Genomic DNA, 27,176 nt, shown 5'->3' with positions numbered 1-27,176 from the left:
CAATCCCCAAAGCCAGGAAACATGTATAAAGCACAAATTACACAAAACTTACATTTGAAGCGTATTTTCCCAAGTAATATGTCAACGAACACGAACTTAGAACTCCACTTGTCGTTCCTCTACTTGGTTCACCGACACGATCAGATTCGTCTTGATAACCGTAGCTTAGAAAATCAATCAAGAGTTTTTAGCTTTTTGGGAAGAACAGTTTTCACAGAGAGAAAACTGAAGAACGTAATATTCTGAATTAGGTTTAGGGTTGAAAAACTGATGTGTGTTGTGTTGTGTGAAAATACAATAACCTAGTTGTATTAAATGATGTAACCATCCAAAGACCAAGTGGCCTTGACCGGCCATATCAACACACACGCCCAACCCAACGCCCAGCCACACGCTGCAGGCCGAAGCCCACAGCCCGCGCAGCCGAGCAGCTGGGCCATGGGCCTTGCTCGCTCGTCGCTGCTATGTTGCTGTTGCGTACTCGTGCCACAACGCAGGCTGGCTTGCTCGCCTTGCTCGCAAGCTCACTGGCTCGTTGGGCCTTGCACGCTTGCGTGCTTGGCTCGACGGGCCGGCATCTCTGATGCCCTTCGTATTCGCGACTAATACCTTACGGCTATTATTTATCGTATCGTATACGGCGAATCACCGTCGTACGATACGATTTATTCGTTTCGCCTAGCTTACGAATATTCTCTATACGATATATGATTCTGATGCAAGGTCATATCGTATAATACGTTTTCCAAAACTAATTCCCGAAAAGATATTAAATGAATTTCCGATTCATTTAATCCGGTGATCTGTTACATGCCATTGGTGTGACCTTGTAGGTTCAGTCAAGAGTAAGTTGTGAGCTTAATATTCATTAGAACTCACTGATCGGAAGCATGGCTCCAGCTAGCTGTTCCGGTCACTTGATCTCACTGAATTAATTGTTCGCAATTAATCTGAACCTTGGTATTAGACTTAATGCACCTTGGGTGAAGGACATATTTCCTTCAGTCTCCCACTTGTCATTCAGACAAGTGTGCATTCACATTCTTTTGTCACTTAGTGTTACTTACTGAACATAAGGTAAGATCCAAGCCATCCTTATTAGGTCCAGAAGTGTTTCTCGGATTACAGAGCTCAACTGTTAAACTTTTACAGAAGGTTAAGCCTTAACCATTCTGAGCACAGCCATGCATTTTACAGTATCTAACTCTCCGAGAGGCCTTGTTACACAACAACACCATATCCTATCGAAGATAGGAGAATAATCCATTCTTGCAATCTATGAACACTCACTTTGATTCACAGTACGCCCAATAACTGCTTTTATAGCCTCCTTTTACGGTGCGACGTTTAGCTAGCATCAAAGCAAACTAATTCTCAAACGAGCAGACATAATCGCTCATGTTCTGAAGAATGGTTCTAATCACCATTAATGAGAATTACTTATGACTTGAATCTCTTAAAGTGTTCTCATGGTCAATCCGATACAAGATCCAATAAGTATCTATACAAAAGATTCTGACATCCAGTCAAACTAGTTCAAGAAACAGAACCAAAAATCTACTTGCAATCTAATCTTCATTAGTCATTGGTCGTCCCCCTTTCAATGACCTGGATTAGGGATCCTTTGTGACTTCAATATTCAAGTTCACTTATGGGTGTTTCTTTGTCGAAGAATCCATCTTGACATCCCATTTGAATGGTTTGAATAAAATGGACTTATCATTTAATACTAAACCAAAATTAGATGAATATGAAATATAATTTCATAAATGATAAATGTTTAAACCAAATTCTTACCAATTTGTGGGCCTCTAACCCAAATCAAGCATTTAATATTTTACAGATATAGGCCTTTCACCCAATACTTAAAACATTCATGGACCTCAAACTTGATTCCATTTCTACATATGAATGTTGTGTCTCATTCAATGTAGAGGTTTAGTTTATCATACTTTGCTATTCTTAGCATCCTTTCTATTGAAAGCCTTTTGATGTAAGATGAAAAGATCTTTGAATATGTTTATAGAATGATCTAGTCTTTCATTGTTGTTAGAATTATTCTCATATTCAAAATAGAAAATTATCCAGATAGCAAACTTGTGATCATCCTGAGTTCATTGAAGAACTCCCACTAGAAACAATTCCCTTTTATTTCTTCTTAGGCAATAATGAATTCATTTCAATTATGTAGAATTGCAAATGATGCCATCCTTTTGGAATACCCCAACCAATTCTCAGAGATGTGGGAGATACATCTTTCAACTGAGAACTTTGGAAACTAATCATTGATTCAGTTTCCCATGCATCACATATGGTTTAGAACCTATGTTACCACCTTTTAATCACAACGCCTAATTTCCCATGTATGTTTGTGGTTTGCCTAACAACAAGATTCAACTTTTGCTTAGGAAAATGCATGTAGCATCAAAACTTTAGTTCATCTTCACTTCCTCTTATCAAGTGCTCATCCTACATATCCAGATGCACTGAATGTTCTAGATATTGTTCTAATGATCTTTGATCTAGATCAATAGAGATTGGTATAAACTCGTCCCGATCCAATGTTCACGAGTTATCTTGGTGATCTATATATCACATTATACATGATTGATTGTAATGCAAAAGCCATTTGCATTTTAAAATGCATCCATGTGACTTTTAGCTTTATTCTGTTTCGAGAGATACTGAATCTTGCTAAAATCTTGGCATTGCCATGTGATATAAGGTGAAGGCACCTCTTCAAGGTCCTTCATGTTTAACTTTAGTGATAACAGCCTAGCTTTATACTTTAGTTAAATCATTCCTTATTTAGACTTACTCATATGGGTTGAGAGTCTCTTTTGAGTCTCTCCATTGTGTTTGATTTAGTAATTACTTTTACAGAATCCAAACAACGCTTTAGATCCTATCCAATAGATCTTTAACCCAATATGTTCTAAGTTTCGCCATGGTTCTAATATTGACAAATACTTTCAAATCTAACCATTTAGAATTTGAATGTCATTTTCTATAGAGAGATATGTATCTCATATATAGAACAAATAAACTTGACTTAGCTCCCACTAAACTCCTCATCTATAAGATGATCCATATTTTCATAAAGCTATGATTGCTCAATAGCCTTTTAAACAAATATGGTCCAATTCCCACTTGCATGCTTTAATCTACGAATAGATTTCTTAAGCTTTCTCTTTTATCTAGCATCCAAAACTTCTAAATTGTGTGATGTACACAATTCCTTTCTACAAGTCCAATTTAGTAAGGTGTTTCATTTTCCAATTGCCATATTGCCATATGCAATGATTGCTAGATTTATCCAAAATAGTTCAAGCATTCCGATTTGGTGAAAAAGATTTCAACATTATCAACGCCGTGAAGTTGTTTACAATCTTTAACCACCAATCTAGCTTCTCTTTTATATGTGTATCATCTATGTATGTTTTGAAAGCATGTTTGCAACCAATGGGAGTAAACCCTTTATGCAAATCAACGTTGTATGTTTAGAAAACATGTTTGCAACCAATGGGAGTGAACCCTTTATGCAAATCAACGTTCTATGTTTAAAAAACATGTTTGCAACTAATGGGAGTGAACCCTTTATGCAAATAAACCAAATCATAGATTTGATTCTTTAAGATGAAGATATTTCGGATAAAATGGCCTCAAACCATTTTGTATGGCCTCGAACCATACTTATGTTTCTGATGGCTTTAAACCATACTTGGGAATTTTTAATTCGTCGTAGCTAACCTGTAAGTCGTATGTTCTTGAAGCACTTTCCAAAGTCTTCATAGTTTTCATTCCTCAAGATATCTATGCATCTATCTTGGTTGAATTCTATTCCTTATACGATTTACCTAGGTATTGAACATCAAACGTTAGTGTCTATAAAGACATTACTCAAGTCCTTTGAGTATTAGGATTCTCTTGAAGCACTTCTAAAGTCTTCCTGAGGCTCTTCCAAAGGCTTCTAAGTGCGGAGCTTTTCCAAAGACTCATAAGTATCCTACATTTGTTTGTTGCTTGACTCGAAGTTCATTCGAGGTCATTTTTCTCCCACTTACCTTTTTGGAAATATGATGTTTTCCTAAAAGACATTATCTTAAGAAACAACCATATGTTCTTAGATTTGTGGTAGAATCAATACCTTTTGTTTCTATGACTCGCTCATAAAGAAACATATATCTATCCTTGAGTTTGTTTGATGTAAACACTAACTCCCACCGGGTTTGACAACCCTAGATATATATGTACTGAAAGATGTACTGAACTGAAGTTCAATCCTTATGACATCTTATCCTTAGCTTTGACAACTTTGTTTAGTGTGATAGTCACTTGAGAGTATCATCTAGAAACTACATAGGAAAATAGTCGTGATTATCGTTAATCGAATAAATATCGATTTCTCCATTTGGACATAGCATATTCTTATGGAGCTTTGATTGTCATAATGCCATATAAACAATCTAGATAATCTTTCTTGGCTCATGAAAACATCACCTTCACCCAGCCTAGATGATCCAAAATTCTTGCCAAGTTGATTTTATACCCTTTTATGAATTGCATTGAATCATTTCACATATTTCACGTTGAGTAAATATTGCCATATTTTCTCAAATTCTTGTGAAATAGGTAAGTCATAAAATCCATCTTTGGCCCATGAACTTTATTGTCTAGAAACTTCTAACAATAGTCCATTTATATGTCATGTTCAACAAGCAAGACACACGTGTCTTAAATTAATCAACTTTCAGAAATCCATGCCATGGAATCTTAGAATGTTGTCTTGTTGATATGGTCGTATGACATTGCCAAAGATATGTGGAACACAAATCAAAATGTTTAATTTGAACCTTCTGAAGTTTGAGTGTGAAGAGATTTGTTTGTTTATTAATCAATCATATGACTCAATCCTTAAATGACCATTTCATAATGTTTTTGTTTACTTTGAATGTGAGTCTTTCCGTTGTCCAAACTGAAATTTATTATCATGATTAATGGAACATAATACCATTAAGTTCCATCCTTTAGAAGGACTTTAAAACAAACATGATGACCCTACAATTAATGTAGCACAACTTTGCTTCATTTCCCACTTGTAGGTCAATAACCAGACTTAGCTCCCGAAATTTGAGTTCTTAACAAGAGTTAGAACCTCAAGCGATAATCTAATACCATGGGAGTTTATTTGCTAAGTCGTTTCTCTTTAACGCAAACTTTTAGGTAGAAATTAAATCTTGAATTCATTTCTTTTGTTCCCCTTTCCTATCCCTTCTAGCACGTTTTCTTATAGTCCTAAAGATTTTACCCTTTGCTTGATCTTCTTACTTTGTTATGCTTACAAAGTCCCTTTCTTTTATTCACTTTGAATGACCACATCCAATGAGTCTAGTTCATTATCGAATCAAAAGAAAATTGGTTGTTAACCATTGGTTATACATGAGTCTAGTTCATTATCGAATCAAAAGAAAATTGGTTGTTAACCATTGGTTATACATGAGTCTTTAACAATACTTCATTATTCCAAAACTACCATGAGGTCCAATTGGTCTACCATTCAAATTTTAGTTTGAAAACAACCATGAAGATCACTATAAGAAAATACCATTCAAGATACGCTCTCACTCTCCTTTTCTTTGAGAACCGCTCTCAAAATTAGTTACCAATCGATCGAGGAAATATCGCAGTTCTATTGACCAAACGCGATAATGGTTGAAGATTTACGATTCTACATAATGAACTAGCAAAGAAAACATTGATCATACTTTAATAACTTGAAATAAAAGCATTCATGCAATCATCAAAGCTATTAAACATTTCATTCATGCAAAAGCAAAAACAGGGTCTAAAATGAATGAAACGATTTCAAGACCCTAAAAGTCCTAAATCCTTAAGCATCTTTGGCATGTCTTAAGTAGTTTAAGATTCTAGGTAAGCAAAACCTATTGCTAGTAATCTCCAAGTTACTCTTGGTTAATAAATTAATACCATAATTTATCCCATTGCCACAACATAATGCCATTGTTGTTTGAGTTGAAACCACAATCAACGTGCTCCTTTGGGACGCCTTACCATCTAAGTCAACTAGTATAGCACCTCGCTTTGGCGTAAACCTACTACGTTAGATCCTTAGATTTTTGTAAGTGCTTGATTCGGAAGGCAACTTTTGAACTCAATATTACTTTGGACCTAGTTGTTTCTATGTTGGTTCGATTATTTAGTGAACTAAATCTAATCTAGTCATACAAACAACCTATTCATGCATAATATACATTCATTCAAGCATAATATATATAAAGTGCATAAATAATAGGTGAACTAGTATGGCCCAAAACATCTTGTCTTGAAGCATCCGATCTTCTTCACCATCTTGTTAGCTTGGCATCGTCTTGAATCTTCATTCAATTGCTAACTTAAAGTTCTAAACTTAGAAAGACTTGAAAATAATAAAATTACATCAAAATTTCCATGGTTTGCAGACCATATTTAAAACTTTACATTCAAAGATAGAACGGTTCGCATACCGTATTTAACTATCCTAAATGGCCATACTAGTCACTTGGAGTACCTGCATTACATAAAATATACATTATATGCATTCACCCATTCGTATACTGGCCCATGCTAATTATGCAAGTATTTACGTTAATTAATTAAAATTCACGTTCACATAAACGCGTCCTAAAAGATTAATCAATTTCCAAATTCTTAATCCTTAGACTTTATTCTAATTAAAATTGAATTTAATTAAAATAATGCGACCTACGAAAAATAATTAAAATAATTATTTCATTTTTAATTCCATTTAGTGACTCCCACTCAAACCAATAATTATTCCGGATAATTAATTATTAAATATTAAATTAAAACTCGCGACCTAGCCCAAGTAAATAAAATATTAAATTAAATATCCCGTTAGCCCAAATTAATGCAAACATAGTCAAGCCCAACAAAATAAACAAATGGAAAAAAAATGTTCATGTGCTTGCTCGGGCTAGGCTTACGCCCAGCTCAACGTAGCACGGTGTGGCCTACGAGGCACACGAGCAATGCCCGTGCACCCCGCAGCCGCGCACACGTGCCCACAGCTGCTGCTGCCCCTGCGTGCTTCGTCGCTACTCATCGCTGCGCAACGCAAGGCGAGGTGCCTTGCTTGCTCGCAGCCATAGCAAGCAAAGGCCCTACCTTGCTCGCCCAGCGCGCGCGGGGCACGCAGCGCCCATCCTGCAGTCCGCGTCGCTGCGGCTCGGCACGGATGCGGCAGCCCGCGTGGCTCGACGAGCCACACGTCCACCCCACCCTTGTGTTCGTGCCTTTGGTTCGTACTACGGACCAACTTAATTAAAAAAAAAATTCACGAACGTTTGCATTTATGTTATTTTTCATAAAAAGTTACGATTTTTATTTTCGAAAAACAACGGTTTTTTCGATTTAATTAATTTAACGACAATCCAATTTCGTAAAATATTAAATCAAGGCTAACATTATTCAAATTTTAAGAATGAAAGATTTCAACTAATATTTGAACTTTTAAATAATAAAATCTTGAAACTTTAAATCGTTCTAAACATTTAAATTTCAGATTTTAATAATTTGGTTTAAGTGCGACTAAAATTAACGAAACCATTCAAAATTTTAATCCAATAATTTTTAAAATTAGCCACTGACCCATGAAATTATATTCCTTTCCCAATTAACCGAATTATTAGATCTAAATTATTTAAAAAATCAATTAGCAATCTAAAATTTACGAATTTGGGGAAAGCAAAATTAGGGTTTATACTTGTCGGAAAAGGCTGAAAATTGTATCATAGATCAAGAGTTTACCCAGAAACATCGAGTCAAAATTTCAATAAATTCCGAGTTGTTTAGTTTGACCAATTAATTGAAATACTTTCTGACACTTTTAATTTTAATCCGAAAATTAACAAAAACGCCCAAAAAACACCATTTCGATGCCTGTTTTTGCAATTCCGTTCTATGAGTTGATCTTAGAAAATCGTTTTCAATCAGATTAGAGTCAGAAAAGTCGAAAAACCGAATCTTTTTTATTTCAGAACAAGTTACGCAATTAATCCAATAATTCATAAAAAATTCCGAAAAATCAACAAAATTTCCCAAAATTTCAACAACAGCAAAAACACAAAAAATCATGCTAAAACATGCTTTGAATACATAAGGATCGTGATACCACTGTAGGGGAATACAGTTAAACATAATAACATGTGCGGAAACAATCCCCAAAGCCAGGAAACATGTATAAAGCACAGATTAAGCAAACTTACATTCGAAGCGTATTTTCCCAAGTAATCTGTCAACGAACACGAACTTAGAACTCCACTTGTCGTTCCTCTACTTGGTTCACCGACACGATCAGATCCGTCTTAATAACCGTAACTTAAACAATCAATCAAGAGTTTTTAGCTTTTGGGAAAAACAGTTTTCACAGAGAGAAAACTGAAGAACGTAATATTCTGAATTAGGTTTAGGGTTGGAAAACTGATGTGTGTGCCGTGTTGTGTGAAAATACAACACTACTACAAAAAAGGGCATAGAGTACTGTTTAAATACACCTTATAGGACGCCTTAGAGGCGTTCTCCAACTCAGCGCACTATAAAGTTTATAAAACGGGTAAAAGAAGTGTTTTATATACCTAGTTATAAAGTACGGTGATAAAAGATAAGCGTCCTCTATTCCCTTCTTAAAATCAGAAAATGGAGAAGGAATATAGAACGCTTAACGTACATAACCGTCTCCTATACTCTATAATAAAGCGCGCCTTCCGTACATAACCGTCCTCTATTCTTTCTCTTAAATATTGAGATACAGAACATCTTCCGTACATAGGCGTACTATATACTTCATGTTTAATATTAAGATAGAAAGTCGTTTCCTTACACAACCATTCTATATTCTACTCTTTTTTTAATATTGTTTAAAGATAGCAGCACACGCATCCCTAAAATAGGATATTACAATTCTAGTATGTAAACCAAATCTAAAAAGATATAATAAAAATGATATCCACACGATTGTCCAAAAATCCTTTCATTAAATAACGAAATAATATTGTTTATTCAATAACAATCCTATTATTCATTGATAAAATATAAATGATCCAGGGTACGTCAAAAAAAAAAAAAAAAAATCCAATATCACTACAAAAAAAAACAGATTCTGCAGCAAGAACAGATTATGTAGCAACAACAGCTTCTGCAGCAACAACAGAAACAGACTTGGTTCATCTGCAGGACTGAACTGAGGTAATCATCTCCTTGAGCTAGCTTAAGTCACAATAGATCATCGTCATCATCATCTTCCTTTTCATCATTATTTGGTCGGTGATATTCGGTAACGTATGAGATCCACCTCTCCCTTAGCTCGTCAATCGTAGTTTGAGAATACGTGGGAGCTTTGATAAAATACTACAAGACAAGTTAAAATGTAAGAGTAAGAAATGAACATGATAGCAAGCAGAAATAGTATTTAACAAAGAACATGCAGCAAGCAACAGAACCAGTAAGTGATGAGTATATACAAGTAGGAAAGTACATATACAACCAGGACAGTTCATATACAAGCAGGACAGAACCAGTAAGTGATGACTAATATTTGCAATTAGATGTGCTAAGTCACGCTTAAAATTTCTCAACTCAAGCAAAGTAAGTGCGAGCAGGAAGTAATGAGTATATACAAGAAGAAAAGTTTTACCGCAGGTTTATTGATGCAGGTGTGAAGGTTCATACTGTCAAATTGACCCCAAGATAGATAAATTGAGCATCTGTAACTTTTACCAGGTCCAAAAGCTCTAGCACAAACAGTATGCATCCGAATCACACTGTTCATTTTCCTCTCAACTCAATTTTTAGAGGTCTAGAGTCTTCACACCTTTGTACCTGAGTAGAGAGTCACGCTGTGTAATAAGAAAGAGTAACCGGAATGGAAGCAGATCTTTGCTATTACTCGACAATATAAGCAAATAATTGCAGCACGGTACAGGGATAAAATTTCAGTACCATCAAATCTCACATTCTCACTATAGTTAGAGCAATGAAAATGTTTATCAATAAGCCTACAAAATCTTGGATTGATCTGTTACAACGCAATCCCATAGCATACTAAAGATTAAAGCAACCGAAATTTTAACGTTTGTCAAACAATCAGCGGAGACCTTTAAATATTCAAGCAAACACAAGAGAATTACCTCCAAGTGGGTCAGCATGTCAACTACAACACCCAAGTCGTATGTAAATGCCTTAGTAATCATCATTACCATGTACTCTGACTTATGTAAATGCCAAGCAGACTCAGTAAATGCCTTAGTAAGAAGACTCAGTAAGCAGACTCATGACTTATGTCAAGCAGACTCAATAAATGCCTTAGTAATCATCATTACCATGTACTCTATGTATATAATGTAGTCGCGTCATATCAAGCATAAGTACACCTAATGGAGAATGAATGACTTCAGTAGTAATGAAGGTTAACATGCTTAGGGACAAGGGAAGTTCTAGGAAATAGGGAAAAAGTCAGAAAAGATTCACTATGATACATGTGTACTTTGATTTGCTGCAGTCTGGAAAGTTCACCCACTGCTTTTCTGCTAAGTTACTCAGGCTCATTTACTTAAGATAACCCCAGCTCTTCTATATTCAGACATGACTATGTCAGTATGTCTGTATGTGCACTTGACATTTCATTTTGGATCCAATAAATGTAGAATTTTCAGTTTATAGCAGGGAGGTGCAGACAGACAGGTTATGTAAAAGTTCTCTAGAGAAAATATATATATGACAACAAGAAAGAAGCTACAAGATGATAAGTAGAAGCTGGTTTTCTTTAGCCATCTTTCCATTTTAAAGTCTTATTAAGAATATGTTTCGCCAAATAGAAATTTATACACAAATTTACATTATTTGGCCACCTTGCCATTTCAGTAATATAGTTGTACGTACCTTCCTAGCATAGCCACCATATGCCATACCACCAATTAGAGAATTGCATGAACTAGATATTTCACCGGTCAAGATCTCATCATCCGGGTTCCCTGCAAAACGGGTTTAATAAAGGGTTAAGTATTTCAATTAAAGACAAAACTAGACCAATAAGGACACTTAAAGGGTCAGAATATTACTCCTGGTTTGAAAAAGTCTGTGTTCCTTCAACCCTTTTATTGTGTGAGCATTTGTGCCACCAGCCAATTGAAGAAATTCTGTGAAAGTTAACTATTGATAGAAACAAAAGAAGATAGAAAAAAGAAAAAAACAGCAACAGAAATTGACCATAAATACACTTCACTGAAAGCAATTATTCTGAAAACATCTAAGAAGAGGATACGTTTTATTTTTATTGCTTTTTAGTTCAACTTTGTTCTATTAATCGAAACCTAACTAACCATCATCGACTTAAGTTGCAAGGAGTAAACAAAAAACTCCTTATGTAGGACTTATAACTGAAAACTGAGTTTAACTTACAAGGAATAAACAGAGAGCTGTGCTAAGCTAGTCTTAATGGTCGTCTGTTGGGCAGGAAAAACAGCGCTCAACTCTTACCAATTACCAAACAACCAATTATGAGCCCCCTCACTGCTCAAACATCAAGAGAACATCAAATATACAACTTTTTTCTAAGAGTGGAGGTCAGGTCAATGCATTTTATCCATAAGGCAGAAGGGGTCTGATATTTATATTCAATGTCTGGTAAATGTTAAGGTTGTCCACCACATTTGGATTCCCGAAGGAAAGAAACTATCACCTCGACTAGTCTGATTATGTACCGTGATTAGTGTTATGAACTAAATTCATCAGTGAAGCTGCAGAGGTGATGTTCCACTTCAATGGCCTCGACTACATGTTATATGATGCAAATTATGGATAAGGCACTCAGGGTTATATTGCCTGGCTATAGGCTCAAAGAAAGTGAGGGTAAGGTGTCGATATTAGCATTTCACCAACAAAGGAATGCTCACATTGGGTATGATCTGAAGAACAACTTTTTCAGTTTAGCCTATTCAGGAGCTTGTCCTGATGACACTGTCGATTTTCGGCAAAGGTGAAGGCAGCATGCGCTTATTCTAACAACTACACAGTGCATCTACATATAACACTCAATAGACAACAAATCAGTACTAAAAGTAGAAAAATCAAAGATAATCCAGATCCTTGAAGAATTCAATTTTTCATTATCCCCTTTCTTTCCCTAACTGCAAATTTCAATTTAATCAAACTTAAATCATATTAACTAAAAAATTCAGTTTAATTTGACTAAATTCATCAGATTTTTTCGCAATAATCCTACTAAATTAAATGTAATTCGATTTAATTATTATGATTCGACCTAAAACATCAATTCGACATTACAATTTCATAATTAAGAACATTATTAGTTGCAGGATAAAGATTTAGAACAAAACTAAGAATACTAACCTCAAAATTCGGAGTGTGGAGAGGCGATGGTCACCAGAGGTTGAAAAGAAGCAGCGGAACAGTAGTGCGGTGGCGGTACATTTGTGCGGCGGTGATCGGTGGTGGTGCGCGATTATAGTCTAGGTTTTGCGGGAGATTGAATTTGAGGGTTTTGTTAGAAGGGTTTTTGTTTTGCACGATTATGGTTAAGGTTTTGTAGGAGATAGAGTAGAATGTTTAGGTTTTGGGTTTGGTGGAGGTTTTTTATTCTAAGGTTTGATTAACTTAATCCCGCATAATTAGTTTTTTTAAATGAGAATATAGTACGCAGTTATCATGGACTTAAAACACCGCTTTATATGTTATTGATTTAAATATTGTATATATTAATTATAATTTTTTTATTATGGTAAAAAATATGAAACGGTTAAGTGACGTAATCGTTCTGTATTCTTTCTCCCATAGAACTGTTATTAGAGAAAACCGTACTCTATTATCCTATGAAACGCTTAAAACACTTAACCGTACTCTATTTAGTGTTACATATTCTAACTTTTCTTGGACATTGCAACAATTGTCTCAATTCATGCAATGTCCAAGAAAACCTCATCTTCAAGGAGCTCTACATGTCATCAGGTACCTTAAAGGTACTATCTATTGGGATTTATTCTATCCTAAAACTTCAGAGCTAAAAGTTAAAGGGTTTTCAGATGCAGTTTGGGGAAGTTGTGCATTCAGTGAAAAATCTCTCACTAGATATTGCATCTTTCTAGGAAAGTCTCTAGTTTCTTGGAAAACTAAGAAGCAGAAGACTATGTCAAAATCTTCTACAGAGGCAGAATATATAAGCATGTATCATACCACAAGTGAAATAGTGTGGGTGGATGACATCCTGAAAACCGTGAATGTGAGCATTCCTAAGCCAATCATACTCCATTGTGACAACAAGTTAACAAAACACCTAGCTCAAAATCCCATTTTTTCATGAGAGAACCAAGCATCTCAACATTGGCTGTCATTATGTCAGGGATCATATAGAGCAGGGGTTCCTGGATACTGGTCATGTTTAGTCCAGCTTGTAGTAAAAATTCCCAAATGCTTGATTTTATTGTTTTATGTCATTGAGTTCATTTTTCAACTGATATAAGAGAGGAGCATAGTCTGTCCATACCTCTATTTTACTTCATCTCATTGCTCTTTTGAGGTTTCCAGGTATAGCAGGCTCTCTATAAGGCTTGTAGTCATCGAAGCTAGTATCCAACCTCACACTTCATTGTCATTTATGTACCATTTCCCAAAATCAGCATGACCTGGATTTGGCATCTTAATCTTTCCATCTATGTACCCTAGCTTGTTCCTTGAACCCAACGTCATTCTGATGCTCCTGGTCCAGTTAAGGTAGTTTTTACCATTAAAAATGATGATTCCAAGCTGTTGATTTGAGCTACTATGGTTAGAGTTGGCCAAGCAGTAAGGGTCTACATATGCATTCCCACTTTGGTTTGCTTCAGATTCACTAGAATCTGGAATTTTTATTGCTTAAAGATCTAATCTTTCAAGGAAAGACTGGTGTAGTTAGTGAATTTTGAGCATTTTATGCTCTGATACCATGTAAAAACATAAGTTTTAGGAAGTTTTTACAGCAAACTTGCTACTTGTATTTCAATTTTTTTGGTTTGTTAATACACTGATTATGTGTACCAACTTTCTTGTTGGCTGCGCACACCAATTAAGCACCTATATATATGCTCATTACAATCTGTAGGAAGATTCTAACCCAGGTAAAACAACCAACTAAAAGAGGACAGCACATCAATAAAAAAGGCCAATGAAAGACGGCCACAAAACAACAAACACACTGCTCATGCACTTGCTCACTTGAATAACATGTGACAGTGCACTAGTGGAAAAATTCTCATTTACGTCGGTCATTTGAGTCTGTTTGTGACGCACATTGGGCGACGTAAAAGGCCGCGACACAAATGACCTAAAGTCATTTGCGTCGCACATTTAGCTAATGTGCGACACAAATGACTTTTTTTGCACCATGCTGAAAAATTCATTTGCGTCGCACATTAAGCTAATGTGCAACGCAAATGACTATTTTGGCGCCATGCTGAAAAGTCATTTGCGTAGAACATTTAGCTAATGTGCGACGCAAATGACTTTTCAGCATGGTGCAAAAAAAAGTCATTTGCGTCGCACATTAGCTAAATGTGCGACGCAAATGACTTTTTGTTTTTTTAAAAAAAAACATGACCTCCACAATTTGTTTATTTAATCTGCACTATTTATGTAGATTAAAATAAACAAAATGTGAAAGTCTTAGTTATATTCTCCCTCACACTAATAATATACAAATTAACATTCAATTTCAACAATAAGTCCACAATGAAAAGTCCTCATCGTACTTGCACAATTATTTGATAGGTCATTCAAATCCTCTACGAAAGGGTAAGCAAATTCCTTGAATGCCTTACAACAGGTGTCTGCTGAATACTTTGGTCCTTTGCATTGGCTTGTTATGATGGTGTAGTTTTGGCTCTCAAAATTTACTCGGCAATCTGCACATCACACCAAATGGGTTAATAAACAAGAAAATATATTCCATTCTTCTTTCACTACATAGTCTGCATGCATTAGTAGTTTATCCCCACAACAACAAAAACATTGCAGACTTGTTGGAGTTTCTGAACAAGAATATATTTGGAAACTTTCAATACTACATTAAACTCTATTTGGGCTCCCAATTGGAAACCAATTGGGCCTCTATGTCCAAAGCCCAAGGGCTCCATACAGCAACATCAACCCACGACCAACTCCCTTGGCTTGTCAGCCACCATGGAGGCCCAAGGCCCAAATAGTAATAAATGACCTATGGGCACATTTACTACTCAAACACTATAAATAAGCCGCCAAGGCACACACCCCAAGGTACGTCCAATTTATCGCCTTAAGACTACTCTTCTAGAGAACTTCTCTCTAGAATCCGAGCATCGTTCTTACATAGGCATCGGAGGGGCTTTCCTCGGAAACACCCCCGAGGCCAGTAACTTGTCATTTGTGCAGGTGAATTCGGACACGACACATTCAAGCTAACAAGATCTTCCACACACACGAAAGGGCCTTCATTTGAAGCCCATTGTTTCATCCACTTCAACACCGGAACAATTTGGCGCCGTCTGTGGGGAAGAACACTTGAAAGCTTCGAAAAACACCCCATTTTTCACGTAAAAAATGGAAGTTCCCAACAATGACAACCAGGACGATGTCCTTGTCCAAACGAATTCGGAATCCGATGGAGGGGAACAACTGCACTCAGTGGCGAGATCGTAGCCAACAAGGGCCACCGCCACAACTAGTAGACCACTCCCTTCTCGAGAAGAGCTCGCTGCGGCCATGACCATCATGCAGAACTTCCTCTTCAACGAGAAAGAACAAGCCCAGGCAGCAGCACGACGAGAAGCGAGGAGAGCCAGGAGACAGGTCTTGCTGAACATGCCCTCGACTGACGAAGATAATGCGAGGCCCGAGCAAGATCTCTCCACAATGTCGGGAACCCACCTGATGACAAGGTGGAGAGAGAGCACGTGGGACACGCAGCAGAGAGCTGCACAGCAGCCAGAATGGTTTGAAACACCGTCTCCAACACCGCAAGCTCTCCAAAGCGGGGCAAGTGATCGCACTCGGATCCGAAGCTCGGTCCACAGCAGACTGCGACCTTCAGTTCATGATAGGCTGGGTAGCCCCTGTGGGTCCAGTAGACAACCCGAAGGCAGTGGCCAGTCCAGAAGGAGAAGGAGAAGTGACCGAACTCCTAGCCCCCTACACGCCCCCGAGCAATCCCTTAGAGGAAACTCGAAAAGCGAAGGTATCAGGGCGAGGCTAGGAAAGAGGATCTTGACTCCAGCATCGTCCCCATTCTCGGATGACATTGTCATGGAAACAATCCCCAAAGTGAGGCTGCCAGCACACTTGACATACAGGGGATCACGGATCCGAGGGACCACGTCATCTCCTATGAACAACAGATGTTTCTGAGTCCCTACTCCGAGGCCTGTTGGTGTAAATACTTCCCAACCACGCTGACAGGAGTTGCGGGAGAATGGTTCAGATCGCTGCCGAAGGGATCGATCAAAAGATGGAAGAACCTGAAGAAGAGGTTCTGTGTGCAGTTCGTGAGCAACAATCGCCCAGAACGAACTACTGCCGAGCTAACTTCTATACAGCAAGAAAGGGACGAGAGCCTGCGAGACTTCATGGCCAGATTCATGAAGGAATCCAGCAACATTCCGAACCTGCAGCCAGACGTGGCAATCTTCGCCTTGAAGCACGCGCTACGGGAGGGAAAATTCCGAGACAAATTGACAATGAAAAACCCCTCCAGGATAGCGGACGTGCTCCAAATGGCAGATGCGTTCATCGGAATAGAAGAGTTCAACAAGGCCGCAGCAAGGCTAAGAGGATCCTCAGATCCGAAAGATAATAAAACTAATCAGAGTAAGCCCGAGGGCAACTCGAGAAAGGGGAAAGAGAAGGTGGGTGCAAGAGAGGCGAGCCCAAAGAAAGATGGGAAAAAGGGTGAATTTCAACCCAAATACACTAACTACACTCCACTCACCATACCCCGAAGAGAAATTTTCAATCTTCACAAGGACGATGAAAAGTGGAAGCTACCAGACAAGCTCAGATCCAACCCCCTCCGTAGGAACAAGAACAAGTGGTGTGAGTTTCACGATGACTTCGGCCATACCACCGAGAAATGCAACTCGCTGAAGGACAACATCGAGGACCTCATCCGCCGAGGCTATCTAAAGCAATACTTGCTCGACCGTAGAACGGAGAGGGAAGAAAAAGAGAAAGCAACGTCTGGAAAGCTACAAGAGCAAGCCCATAGAAGAGTCCATGAGACCGAGGGGAAAAAGAAGAAACCAATTCTCGTGGTGTTCGGAGGACAAAGGTCCGGCCACGCCAGCAAGAAACACTTAAGAGCTCTCTCCCACCGAGTCAACTTCAGCAGTGTTGGGGAGAACCAGCCTACCCCCCCCCCCCCCCCCCCGAACATGACCTTCACTGCTGATGACTGACTCGGGACCCAGTACAAACATGACGACCCGTTGGTGATCGAAATGAATCTCAACAACCACAATGTCCACAGAGTACTAGTCGATGGAGGAAGCGCCGTCAATATCATCTTCAGGAACTGTTTCGAGCAGCTCATCCTCGAAGAGGGAGAAAAGTCACTGACCAAGGTCAACTATCCACTAATCGGATTCAACGGATCCGCAGCTATCCCCCGAGGAAAGATCACCCTACCCGTCACGATCGGCCAAGGCCTGGCGGCGAGAAACGTCCGAGAAGAATTCCTGGTGATGGACTGCGACTCAGTGTATAACGTAATCATGGGACGAACCATGATCCACAAAATACAAGCAGTCCCATCCACATACCATCAGATGATCATGTACGTCTCGGATGCAGGCTTCGCCGAGCGGATAAAGGGCGACCAAGAGGTGGCAAGATCAACCTGTCACACGGCCATCCGAAAGCCGAAGCTAGGTGACAGTCCTGAAGACAAAGATGAGAAGGGCCCTCCCCCAAGTGGAGAAAAAGAGGCTTAGAGGAGAAAGGCAGAGCCGAGCAGTCTGGTAAAGCCCGCAGAGGTTGATGCTCGACCGGAGACCCTTTCCCCCGAACCAGACCAAGAAATGGAAGACATTCCCCTAGAGGATGATTCAGACAGAAGTGTCCGAATAGGCAGAGGCCTAGGCTCGGGACTTCGAATAGAGTTTATCCAGTTGCTGAGGGACCACAAAGACATCTTCGCATGGTCAGCAGCTGACATGCCAGGGATAGATCCGAAGATGATCTGTCACAAGCTGGATGTCAGTCCCGAAGCTCGGCCAATCAAAAAGAAGAAAAGAAACTACTCCTCGGAGAAAAACAAAGCTATCGCCGAAGAGGTAAAGAAACTGCAAGAGGCAGGCTTCATCGAGCCGTGCATGTACCCCAAGTGGTTGGCCAATGTGGTCATGGTCAAGAAAGCGAATGGCTCATGGCGCATGTGCGTCGATTTCACAGATCTGAACCGAGCCTGCCCAAAAGATTGTTATCCCCTCCCGAGGATAGATCAGCTAGTGGACTCTACCAGTGGCCATGCATTGCTGAGCTTCATGGACGCCTTTTCAGGGTACCACCAAGTGTTCATGCACCCCGACGATAGAGCGAAGACCGCCTTCATCACGAGCGCGGGAGTGTTCAACTACAGAATGATGCCCTTCGGATTGAAAAATGCCGGAGCCACCTACCAAAGACTAGTTGATCACGTCTTCACCGATCAAAAGGGAAGGAACGTCGAGGTTTATGTGGACGATTCCATAGTAAAAAACGTGAAGGAAGAAGATCACATCAAAGACTTGGCTGAGACCTTCGCCAACCTGAGGAAATACAACATGAAATTGAACCCGAAGAAATGTGTCTTCGGGGTAAAGTCAGGGAAGTTCCTCGGATTCATGGTGAGCGAAAGGGGAATAGACGCGAACCCGGACAAGGTCCAGGCTGCGCTAGATTTGCCCGAGCCGAAGACAAAGAGAGACGTGCAAAGGCTAACAGGCAGGTTAACCGCGCTGTCGAGATTCATATCGAAAGCTTCAGATAAAGGGGCACCCTTCTTCAAAGCTCTCAAACCTAAGACCCTCCCAGGAGGAGAAGCAGAACCCATCAAAAAGAAAGGCGTCCCGAGGAAAGTGGACCCCGAGCTGACATGGGAACAAGAGCAAAAAGATGCATTCCAGCAGCTCAGGGCTCACTTAGCTCAACTGCCAACGCTAGCCAGGCCAAAAGAAGGGAAAACTCTGTACTTGTACGTCGCAGTCAGCCCCGGAACCGTAAGCGCAGTGCTCCTCCGGGAGGAGGAAAAGAAACAACAGCCAATCTATTTTACCAGCCGAACCTTGACAGACGCCGAAACTCGGTATCTACTCATTGAGAAAGTAGCATACGTAGTGGTGGTAGCAGCTGGGAAACTGAGACCCTATTTCGATTCCCATCAAATAGTGGTGCTAACTGACCAACCACTGGAGAAAGTGCTAGACAAAATAGAGAGATCGGGAAGATTGGCTGCATGGGCTTTCGAGCTATCTGAGTTCGGGATCAAGTATCAGCCAAGGACGGCCATCAAAGCGCAAGCGCTCGCAGACTTCTTGGCCGAATGCTCATATCAGGAAATGCTAGATGACACCAAAAGGACATGGGAGGTCTACACTGATGGATCTTCCACTGTGAACGGCTCGGGAGCCGGAGTAGTACTGATACCCCCAGTGGGAAAGAGCATAGAGTACGCCCTAAAGTTCGGTTTCAAAGCAACCAACAATGAGGCCGGATATGAGGCCGCAATCGCAGGAATAGAGCTGTGCTTATCTCTGAAAGCCGAACATGTCTGTCTCAAGACTGATTCTCAGCTCGTAGCCAACCAGATCCGAGGGGAGTATTGTTAGGTTATGATACATATGACATTTACATAAATCATGCGGAAACAACCATTAACCCAGGAATCATATTATTTACACATAATCATATAGCATAATTAGATGCATACTCTTTGTTGCGTGCCCTCCCTAGCTGCGCCCGAACCGAACAAGAACAAGTCTTTTAGGACTCCAAATGTCGTCCCTCCGTAGATAGTCCACAGCACGTCCGGATCCGCCTTAAGATTGACCAACTAGAATCGCCCTTAAGGTACTAGAAAATTCGGCACTTTTATGAGCAAGATGTGTTTTAATTTTCTCTCAAAAAACTCACTTTTGAATACTTTGAAACTTGTATATAAATTATGACCCCTAGGCCTTTATTTATAGAGTTATGGAAAAGGAATCGTAATCCTAGTAGGATGCGAATTAATTGGAATTAGAATCCTACATGAATTCTATTTAATTAATTTATCCAATTAGGAATAGACATTTAATCATACACTGACTCTTGCAGATTCAGGAATCACGCATGAGCACAAACTCACACACACACGGCAGCCACAAGGACTGCCCATGCGTGCGAGCTGCAGCCCACGCAGCAAGGCCCACGCATCCGTGGCCTTGGCGCGCGCTGGGCTTGTGGCGTGCGTGCTTGCTGGGCGACGGCCTGGCTTCGTGCTGGGCCTTCGTCCGGCAGGCCTCGTCCGATGCTAATTCGTACGATACGCTTCCGATTAAATTTCCATTTCCGGAATCTATTTCCGATACGAACAATATTTAATATTTCCGATTCCGGAATTAATTTCCGTTTCGAACAAATATTTAATATTTCCGTTTCCGGAATTATTTTCCGATTCCGGCAATATTTCCGATTCTGACAATATTTCCGTTTCCGGCAATATTTCCGATTCTGGTAATATTTCCATTTCCAATAATATTTTCCGATACGTACCATGTTTCCGTTTCCGGCAACATCTACGACTTGGATAATATTCATATTTCCGATACGATCCATATTTCCGTTTCCGGCAATATCATCGTTTCCGGAGTATTCATTTCTTGCCTGTGACGATCTTAGCTCCCACTGAAACCAAGATCCGTCGGTTCCGAATATTCATAGATGGAGTATTTAATGCCATTAAATACTTGATCCGTTTACGTACTATTTGTGTGACCCTACGGGTTCAGTCAAGAGTAAGCTGTGGATTAATATCATTAATTCCACTTGAACTGAAGCGGCCTCTAGCTAGGCATTCAGCTCACTTGATCTCACTGAATTATTAACTTGTTAATTAATACTGAACCGCATTTATTAGACTTAACATAGAATGCATACTTGGACCAAGGGCATTATTTCCTTCAGTCTCCCACTTGTCCTTAGGGACAAGTGTGCATTTCCTAATTCCTTTGTCGCTCGATGCTTGCTCTTGAACATAAGGTAAGAGTTGTCATCCTTATTATGTCCAGAGGTGTTCCTCGGTTTCAGAGTTCAACTGATCAAATAAACAGATAATCATAGCCTATGATTCATCCGAGCACGGCCATGCATTTCACAGTTTCTAGCTCTCCGAGTGGCCTTGTACAACTTTTAAGCATCTCATCCCGATTTATGGGAGGACAATCCCAATCTTGCGATCTTGAGATTAGACTTCGTTTGATAGGTGATTACCTGAGCGTTGCCTTTATAGCCTCCTTTTACGGTGCGACGGTTGGTCAACGTCAAAGCAACCAGTTCTCAAACAAGTAATCTCAAATCACTCAGGTATTGAGGATTTAGTGTCTAATAATTTAATGAAATTTACTTATGACAGACTTTCATCTCTTACAGTAAAGTTTCATAGGTCTTGTCCGATACTAGTCTTCCCAAAGTAAGTATCTATGCAAATGATTATGACATTGCCATGTCCACATAGTTCAAGAAACAGAACTACTAGTCAGCTTGCATTCTAATCGTCTAACGTTTTCTATGCGTCCAATTTTATAGAAAACTCCGATTAGGGACCATTTTCAACCTTTGACATTCAAGTTCACTTGATAGACATTTCTTAGTCACAGGACTGGTCCTGACAGTCTATCTTGAATATATCGTCAAGTTGAAGGGACTCATCATTTAATAAACCACGAATTAAATGGAAAAATGAATTCCTTTCATTTATTGTGAATGATTAACCAATAATGTTTTACAAAGATTTAAACTCTAAAACTTTAAAACATTAAACAGAGACATCAAAGCCATTCTCCAATATGCTTGATTCCCATAGCTGCAGTGTGCGAGTTGTGCTTCGCTTGCGGCAGAGGTTTAGTTAATGGATCTGATATGTTGTCATCAGTTCCAATTTTGCTTATCTCGACTTCTTTTCTTTCAACGAACTCTCGTAGAAGGTGAAATCTACGAAGTACATGCTTGACTCTCTGGTGGTGTCTAGGCTCTTTTGCCTGTGCAATAGCTCCGTTATTATCACAATACAGGGCTATTGGTCCTTTAATGGAGGGGACTACACCAAGTTCTCCTATGAACTTCCTTAGCCATATAGCTTCCTTTGCTGCTTCATGTGCAGCAATGTACTCCGCTTCAGTTGTAGAATCCGCAATGGTGCTTTGCTTAGCACTTTTCCAGCTTACTGCTCCTCCGTTGAGGCAGAAGACAAACCCAGACTGTGATCTGAAATCATCTTTGTCGGTTTGGAAACTTGCGTCCGTATAGCCTTTAACAATTAATTCATCATCTCCACCATAGACCAGGAAGTCATCTTTGTGCCTTTTCAGGTACTTCAGAATGTTCTTGGCAGCAGTCCAATGCGCCTCTCCTGGGTCTGACTGGTATCTGCTCGTAGCACTGAGTGCGTACGCAACATCCGGGCGTGTACATATCATAGCATACATTATTGAACCAATCAATGATGCATATGGAATCCCATTCATTCGTCTACGCTCATCAAGTGTTTTTGGGCACTGAGTCTTGCTTAGAGTCATTCCATGAGACATGGGTAGGTAGCCTCGCTTGGAGTCCGCCATCTTGAACCTATCAAGCACCTTATTGATATAAGTGCTTTGACTAAGTCCAATCATCCTTTTAGATCTATCTCTGTAAATCTTGATGCCCAATATGTACTGTGCTTCTCCTAGATCCTTCATCGAAAAACATTTCCCAAGCCAAATCTTGACAGAGTTCAACATAGGAATGTCATTTCCGATAAGCAATATGTCGTCGACATATAATACTAGGAAAGCAATTTTGCTCCCACTGACCTTCTTGTATACACAAGATTCGTCCGCGTTCTTGATGAAACCAAAGTCACTGACTGCTTCATCAAAACGTATATTCCAGCTCCTGGATGCCTGCTTCAATCCGTAGATTGATTTCTTTAGCTTGCATACCTTTTTAGCATTCTTTGGATCCTCAAAACCTTCAGGCTGTGTCATAAACACAGTTTCTGTTAAAACGCCGTTTAAGAAAGCAGTTTTGACATCCATCTGCCATATTTCGTAATCGTAATATGCAGCGATTGCTAACATTATTCGAATAGACTTTAGCATTGCAACTGGTGAAAAGGTTTCATCGTAATCCACACCGTGGACTTGCCTGTAACCTTTTGCAACCAATCTAGCTTTGAAAACTTCAAGTTTCCCATCCTTGTCCTTTTTCAGTTTGAAAACCCATTTGCTTCCAATGGCTTGGTAGCCATCTGGCAAATCGACCAAATCCCATACTTGGTTTTCAGACATGGAGTCTAATTCAGATTGCATGGCTTCTTGCCATTGCTTGGAGCTAGGGCTCGTCATAGCTTGCTTGTAAGTCGCAGGTTCATCACTTTCAAGTAATAGAACGTCATAGCTCTCGTTCGTCAAAATACCTAAGTACCTTTCCGGTTGAGATCTATATCTTTGCGATCTACGCGGGGTAACATTTCTAGATTGACCATGATTCTCACCAGATTCTTCTAAAGATCTCTGAGTTTCATCCTGAATGTCATCTTGAGCATTCTCTAGAGTTTGTTGTTCGACTCGAATTTCTTCGAGGTCTACTTTTCTCCCACTTGTCATTTTGGAAATGTGATCCTTCTCCAAAAAGACACCATCTCGAGCAACAAACACTTTGTTCTCAGATGTATTGTAGAAGTAATACCCCTTTGTTTCCTTTGGATAGCCCACAAGGATACATTTGTCAGATTTTGGATGAAGTTTGTCTGAAATTAATCGTTTGACGTATACTTCACATCCCCAAATCTTAAGAAAAGACACATTTGGAGGCTTTCCAAACCATAATTCGTATGGAGTCTTTTCGACAGCTTTAGACGGAGCTCTATTTATAGTGAGTGCAGCTGTATTTAGTGCATGTCCCCAAAATTCTAATGGAAGTTCGGCCTGACCCATCATTGACCTGACCATGTCTAGCAAGGTTCTGTTCCTCCGTTCTGACACACCGTTCCATTGTGGTGTTCCAGGAGGAGTCAATTCTGATAGAATTCCACATTCTTTCAGATGGTCATCAAATTCATAGCTCAGATATTCACCGCCTCTATCAGACCGCAGTGCCTTAATCTTCTTGCCTAATTGATTCTCTACTTCACTCTGAAATTCCTTGAATTTGTCAAAGGATTCAGACTTATGCTTCATTAGGTAGACATAACCATACCTACTGAAGTCATCAGTGAAAGTGATAAAGTAGCTGAAACCACCTCTAGCATTTGTACTCATTGGTCCACATACATCTGTATGGATTAAACCCAATAGTTCATTTGCTCTTTCTCCAACTTTAGAGAAAGGTTGCTTTGTCATTTTGCCAAGTAAACATGATTCGCATTTACCATAATCCTCTAAGTCAAATGGTTCTAGAATTCCTTCCCTTTGAAGTCTTTCTAAGCGTTTCAAGTTTATATGGCCTAATCGACAATGCCACAGATAGGTGAGATCTGAATCATCCTTTTTGGCCTTTTTGGTATTTATGTTATATACTTGTTTGTCGTGATCTAATAAATAAAGTCCATTGACTAATCTAGCAGATCCATAAAACATCTCTTTAAAATAAAACGAACAACTATTGTCTTTTATTATAAAGGAAAATCCCTTAGCATCTAAGCAAGAAACTGAAATGATGTTTTTAGTAAGACTTGGAACATGGAAACATTCTTCCAGTTCCAAAACTAGCCCGGAGGGCAACGACAAATAGTAAGTTCCTACAGCTAATGCAGCAATCCGTGCTCCATTTCCCACTCGTAGGTCGACTTCTCCCTTGCTTAACTTTCTACTTCTTCTTAGTCCCTGTGGATTGGAACATAAGTGTGAGCCACAACCTGTATCTAATACCCAAGAAGTTGAATTAGCAAGTATACAGTCTATAACGAAAATACCTGAAGATGGAACGACTGTTCCGTTCTTCTGATCTTCCTTTAGCTTCAAGCAATCTCTCTTCCAATGCCCCTTCTTCTTGCAGTAGAAGCATTCGGATTCAGAAGTGGGTTGACTGACCTTCCTCTTTGCAGATTTGGCGCCAGTTTGCTTAGTTGGGCTGGCCTTGTTGCCACCTTTCTTAGCATTCCTCTTCTTTCCAGATTTCTTGAACTTGCCCCCACGCACCATAAGCACATCCTGCTTATCACTTTTGAGCGTCTTTTCAGCGGTCTTCAGCATACCGTGAAGCTCAGTGAGCGTTTTGTCCAGACTATTCATACTGTAGTTCAGTTTGAACTGATCATACCCGCTATGAAGAGAATGGAGGATGGTGTCTATAGCCATTTCCTGAGAAAATTGCTGATCCAGCCGACTCATATTCTCAATGAGTCCAATCATTTTGAGAACATGTGGACTTACGGGCTCGCCTTTCTTAAGCTTGGTCTCAAGAATTTGCCTATGAGTCTCGAATCTTTCGACTCGAGCCAGATCTTGGAACATGTTCTTCAACTCACTGATGATTGTGAAAGCATCTGAGTTGATGAACGTTTTCTGCAGATCCGCACTCATGGTGGCGAGCATTAGACATTTCACATCCTTGTTGGCATCAATCCAACGATTGAGGGCAGCCTGAGTGACCCCGTCGCCAGGAGCTTCGGGCATCGCCTCATCTAGGACATACTCCTTTTCTTCCTGCATAAGAACTATTTGCAAGTTCCTTTGCCAGTCAAGGAAGTTTTTCCCGTTCAACTTCTCCTTTTCGAGAATTGATCGAATGTTGAATGAATTGTTGTTTGCCATATTAAAAACTACAATTGAAAAGAATAAACAAATAAATAACCATTCACAGTTTCTCTTAATAAACTTAAATTCTAGCATACATGCATAATTCAATGTTTATTAAGCATTTTATTCAAGTTATGTGTTCCGGCAGGTGTGAATAAAATGATTCCAAGATCCTAAAATCATTGAAGAACTAAGCACAGTTTGTCGACTTAATCCTAGAACATCTTAGGTAAGCAAAAGCCTTTTGCTAATAGTCTAGAAACTATTCTTGGTTGATAGGTACGTCTAAGAACTTATTAGGTAAACCTATCGAATTTGCCACGACATAAAAGGACTCCTTACTTATATCGTTGAGTTTCACCAAAACTAACATGTACTCACAATTATTTGTGTACCTTGCCCCTTTAGGACCAATAAGTAACACCTCGCTGAGCGAAAACTATTACTAGATTGATGTAAAGGATATCCAAGCAAGTGTATATTTTGGCATGGCACCTTTTAACTCAATTTTTAAGTTTGGAACTTAAGGCTCTTACTATGTTGGTTAGATTTTAAGTGAACTAAAATCCTTAATCATGCAACATAATCAAGCTTATGATCTCATGCATTTTAAGACATATTTAAAACAATAAATAACTTAAAACATGCATAAGATATTTGTGATCTAGTATGGCCCGACTTCATCTTGAAGCTTTGACTTCAAAGTCCGTCTTGAAAATCTCCGTGGGAGGCACCATTTTCTTCAAATAGGATAAGCTATAACTAATTACAACTATTTGATGGTACGCAGACCATTTTGAATTGAAAAATAACTTTGGTGCTTTAGACCAATTACATTCAAATTAATGGTACGCAGACCATATTTTCTATCCTATTTGGGCCATACTAGTCACTTCATAACCTGCAAAACAGTACATATACAATATATACCATTCACCCATTCATTATCATGAATGGCCCACATAGCTGGTTAGTAAAACACATTATGCATCACGTAAACATTTGCAGCAATTAATCAAGGTCACCAATAATCTACCAATTATTCAGTCCTTATTAATTCTAATCGAGTTGTTTTAACCTTAAGGATTTGTAGACCTAATCAAGAGTTTATGACTAAAAACGCTC

The 27,176-nt window shown here is 39.4% G+C and overlaps 1 long non-coding RNA gene across 2 annotated transcripts; it reads right to left on the bottom strand.

Moving 5' to 3' along the window:
- Positions 1-9,033: 9,033 nt before the first annotated feature.
- Positions 9,034-12,661, bottom strand: LOC110777628 (uncharacterized). 2 transcript variants are annotated; one of them, XR_008933070.1, is made up of 5 exons: positions 12,427-12,661; positions 11,136-11,226; positions 10,957-11,048; positions 9,713-9,897; positions 9,034-9,426 (listed from the first exon to the last, which is right to left on the bottom strand). It is a non-coding gene; the product is annotated as an uncharacterized lncRNA (long non-coding RNA). The 2 variants fall into 2 exon arrangements; XR_008933071.1 differs by having other exon boundaries at positions 11,136-11,213; positions 12,427-12,660.
- Between the last annotated feature and the right edge of the window lie 14,515 nt (positions 12,662-27,176).

Source organism: Spinacia oleracea, chromosome 4 (genome assembly GCF_020520425.1).
Source record: "Spinacia oleracea cultivar Varoflay chromosome 4, BTI_SOV_V1, whole genome shotgun sequence".
NCBI lineage: Eukaryota > Viridiplantae > Streptophyta > Magnoliopsida > Caryophyllales > Amaranthaceae > Spinacia > Spinacia oleracea.
This window is presented reverse-complemented; position numbering and strand designations above follow the sequence as displayed.